Source organism: Rhagoletis pomonella, unplaced genomic scaffold (genome assembly GCF_013731165.1).
Source record: "Rhagoletis pomonella isolate Grant_MI unplaced genomic scaffold, Rhpom_1.0 Rhpom_scaffold_05252, whole genome shotgun sequence".
Lineage (NCBI taxonomy): Eukaryota > Metazoa > Arthropoda > Insecta > Diptera > Tephritidae > Rhagoletis > Rhagoletis pomonella.
The window spans coordinates 7847-12746 of record NW_023463795.1 but is presented as its reverse complement, the minus strand read 5'-3'; the positions used below and the strand labels follow the sequence as shown (position 1 = coordinate 12746).

At 33.8% G+C, this 4900-nt stretch overlaps 1 long non-coding RNA gene across 1 annotated transcript; it reads right to left on the bottom strand.

The window, feature by feature from the left end:
- Positions 1-2828: 2828 nt before the first annotated feature.
- Positions 2829-3853, bottom strand: LOC118755076. Its single transcript, XR_004994978.1, has 2 exons — positions 3206-3853; positions 2829-3126 (listed from the first exon to the last, which is right to left on the bottom strand). It is a non-coding gene; the product is annotated as an uncharacterized LOC118755076 (long non-coding RNA).
- Between the last annotated feature and the right edge of the window lie 1047 nt (positions 3854-4900).

Genomic DNA, 4900 nt, shown 5'->3' with positions numbered 1-4900 from the left:
GTATCATAATCTAATTTTCTGCTGAGTGGTTATCGCGATCATCGATTTTAAGTGAATTAGATTTTCAACAGATTTCTTAGCTAGACCCTAAATAAGGCTCGTACCGAGTTTGGTGAATGGGCTACTGAGATGCAGCATTTCATAATAGGTGGACGGGTCACGCCCATTTTCCAAAAATTGCACAATAATATTTTTTACAAAAATTCTACTTCACATACTAATTTTGAACAATTTGCATCCAATATTTACTGAAATATCGTACTTTTTGCATCTTTAGAAAATACCTTTATATCGGAAATGGGCGTGGTTACATTCAGATTCGCCCATTTTTAATACCAACTTACCTTGGATAAAGGGCAACCTACATACCAAATTTCGTTGAGATATCTCGAGTTATCGTGTACACGGACAGACGTGTATATATATTATTTTGATTTTTTTGGACTTAGCACATTTGCGTACCAATGCATAACAACAAGTAAAAACGACATTACGGTAATTTTATTTTTTGGTAATGATGTATTTTCAGTTATGCAATCTTACTGCATCAAAATCTCAATTTACATAAAAAGTGGACTTAGCACGTTTACGAACTAAGCCAACGATATGTATATTACACAGCGAATACACAAAATCTCCTAAGGCATCATATTTATGTTAAAATTTTGAAGAGAGGTATACCAATCAGCGCTACCTTCTCTATTCATTTCGCCATGAAGCTCAAAGTTACAAATCCATTCAAACGCCCTATACGTATACACATTTTTTTCAGCTACTTTTCACTTAGTGTGGAACCGTCAAGGCGGGTTTACCGTTCGTGTCCGGTTCACCCAGCGTTGCCAAGTTGACGTTTTTAACGTCATTTGGATTTTTTTTATCATGTTTTTTATCACTATCGAATGCCGTGACCCCGAATTAAATTTCGATACGAGCGACGTTTGATATCGAATGCCTCGATTCGTGGACCGATTTGTTTTCACCACTTTTTTATCATATTACTAAGCAGATACAACCTTGTTGCGGTACCCGTATACCAATACCTCGCTTAGCGAACAGAAGTAACTTGAAGCGAGCAGAAAAATTATTAAATCGTAAATATATATTTTAAGAATTTCGGTGCCCACATATGTTCATATGTCCACCACAAGTGGTTTATTCCAGGGACCAAAAATAACTGTTATCTCGAATATAAAAATTAAAAACGTCCAAATTCTGAAATTTAACGAAAACGTAGTTTCATAACAGTTATCAGATGAAAAATATTTTTTATAACGCCGATAAGAGTTATGACCCAAGATTTATTTTTTACGTTGCTTGATAACAGTTATTGCCCAACGTTTATTTTTTACGTTGCTTGATAACAGTTATTGCCCAACTTTTATTTTTTACGTTGTCTGATAAACGTTGTAAGATGAGAATATTGACGAAAACGAAATGGAGAAGATAAAGATGATGAAAATAAAAGAAGGGGAGTGAAATAACTGTTATCAGACAACGTAAGAATAAACGTTGAGTAATAACTGCTATCGAGCAAAGTAAAAAATAAACGTTGAATAACTTTTATTGGCGACGGTAAACATATTTCTCCTGCGTAACAGTTACCAGGCAACGTAAAAAATAAACGTTGGGTTATAACTCTTATCGGCGAAATAAAAAGTATTTCTCATGTTATAACTGTTATGGAACATCGTTTTCGATAAAACTTATAACTGTTATGTCCCTGATTTATTCAAGAAATTTATTTTAAAGCTTTAATGCGTTGTTAAAAAATTAAATGTTTTCACATTAAATTTTAACGTTTGAAATAGGTTTGATTGAGGCCTTAAGCAAAAACTTTAAGGTCCAGTGCTACCCAGAAGATAATTTAGGTAGGCCTTCTTAAGTAAAGCCATTCTAAGATGCCTACCCAAGAAGGGCTGAAAACAGTGCTTCCTTCCATGCCTTCTAGAAGGGCTTATCCATTTACATTTTACGCGAATGCATACATTTATATTATTTAGCATTACAAATTAATTTCAATAAGCATTTTGAGTTGCAATAACACATCTTTGATATAAACCGCAAGCAAAAATACTTCAAAGATGTATGACTTTTATAAATTAAAGAAGCAACTTTAAAAGAACTCCCCAAAAGCCCTTCTGAAGTATGTCCTATAAAATCCCTTCTGGAAGGCCTTCCATGGGTAGCGAAAGAAGCCCTTCAATTTTTGCCACTCCATACAAAAAAGAAAGGAATGTAGAGTGGAAGGCCTCTTGACTCTCAGGAAGGCCTTTCAGAAGGGCTTTTAACTCCAGAAATTATCTACTGGGTATTTAAGCAACCGTAACTTTGTATTCACTCGTTTATTCTGTCATCTCTATTTACTTAAAATTAGTATTTAGATAATAAATATTGGGTCATATAAAAAGGCTCTGCGGATTTTTGCCACTATATGGTGTTGATTCCCATACATATGTACACCTGACAACAAATCAAATTTCCAGAAGATAATTCAGGTTCAATCAAGAAAGAGCGACCAGAATTGGTCAACAGAAAAGGAGTTGTTTCCATCATATTATTGCTAGGCCACTTTGATTACTCTGAACTAATTGACGGAACATGGTTGAGGAGCTTTCATGCATCTCCCGTATAGCCTACACCTTGCACCGTCGCACTTCCATTTGTTTCGGTGTCTGCAAACCTCTGATTATAAAAAAAAAACCAACCGATGAGCCGCTGAAAATCACTGGCCAAGTCTTTCGCCGATAAAACATAGAAATTCTACACCGATGGAATTATAAGGCTAACCGAAGAATGGCAATACTTTATAGATAATAATGACCAATATGTAAAATTGAGTTCCAATGAAGAAATTTTATTTCAAAAACTTTGTCAAAAATACGCGGAGACTTCTCATACGACCCAATAAAATGTTCACTTGTCTCATGCCAAAAGAAAGTGGTGGAGTACAGGCCGAGCGCATCGTCTTTTATATTACCTTATTAAAGTTGCCATTGTTTTTATCTATGTATTTTGCGATCGTTCCATTTTTCGTTACAATTTATTATTTATTATATTTTTTTGTATATAAAGAGCATGTGTGTTGTATGTGTATGTGTTTTGCCTTCGTTTATATTTTTTTTGAATCTGTTTCAATTAAATTTAAGCAATATTAAATGAAATTACAATTAATAAAAAAAAAAGATAGGAAATACTAAAATTATACTTAGAAGTGGATGCCGTATTTGTAGTCCCTTGTTGATGTTTCTTCCCTTCCTTCACAACTCATCTTTACTTTTGGATGCACATTATGTTTTGCGATTTGTTATTGTTGTCATTAACATACATACATGTACAAATTGAAAATGGATAGTTTCTTTATATAGCGGTTTTACATGTTTTATATTGTGTCCTTCTGATGTTCCGTTCTCTAAAATCGTCTTCTTTTATATCACTACGTTCAATGTTTTCAACAACCGCTAAACAAATGATAACCGCCTTAAATTGCTTGATATTGTTGCAGTTTGGATATGAGGGGAATTGGGATCAGTAGGATTTTGATTTCAGTTGATTTTCTTGCTTTCATTTTCGCTTTTTGTTTCTCTTTTATTCAAATTTTCATTAACTTTATGTTCAAATCAAAAATGTATTTTTCTTTAATTTATATTTATATATGTATGTGTATTTAGCGATTAGCATTCTTAAGCTGATTGGATAACCAATCGAGACCTTCATATAGACCATCGCCGCTGGTTGCACACGTCGCCTGTATGTACCAATTACGGTTTCTGAGTGAGTGCAAACCGAGCTTGTCGGTGATTTCGGCTGCGTTCATTGCGTTTGGCAGATCCTAAAATAAAATATAAGTTTTTAGTATGCATTAGTAATCTTTACAAGTATTTAATGATTATGTATAACCACTTTAAATTGTCAATTTCATAAAATTTATTAGGTTGTAAGTATCCACAAAATTATGACAATCTCTCACGAAAGAGAAAGCTTGAACTAATTAGAACCCATTAGAGCAAAACGTTCCAAATATATCGGAAATTGTTTTATTAAAATTTGTGTATATCAAATATATTGTGTTTAGAGGTTTACATTTTTCAATACGGCGGATTACAAGCAGCCCGACAAACTTTATGCAGTAATGGGTTAATAACGCCTGTTTTTCCTATTATTGGGATTATATTTTTTCGGGTTCGTCATTGTATTTATTAACGTATTGTCTTAGTTTTCATAATCGTGTCCAGATTTGGCGATTCTGCGCCAATTTGGCGATTTTTTTTGATACTTGCGCGTAAAAATTTAGGAAATCGCCATTGGCGATTTTTCCTCTTCAAATAAATTTTTCCCAATCATAAAAATATAAAAAACTTAGTTTTCTACGATAATTTTACGGAAGAGGTTAATGAACTACGTGATAAACTTGACTTAAGAAGCACATTAAAAGACTGTCAAAAATGTTTAATCACCCTAATCGAAGAACTTTTGAAACGATTACCTAAAGGGTCAACACACCAAAACTGTGACACTTTGGGAAACTTATAACTCACCTAAAAAGGTTTCACTATTGTCACAGTCGGTAAACGAGGACAGTGTTAAACGAGCAGAGAACGAGGACACACGTACGAGAGCAAGGCGTACACTGAAATAAGATCTTTTACTTTACATAATTTAAACATTCATTATTCTATTTTATTGTTTCCATTCGACTAAACATATTTGTTAATTTCAATAAACTGGCATTTATTCGTTGTGAATCAACCACTTGGTGTTCTGGCCTTTACACCTCAGAAGTGAGATTGTTTCTCACAGCCTACAAAAGTCTGCATAAGAAGTTGCAGGAGAGACGGGAAGGAAAAACGGCCGTTGAATGTGAAACAAGGGGAAAGAGAATTCCAAGAAACGTTGCATCAAC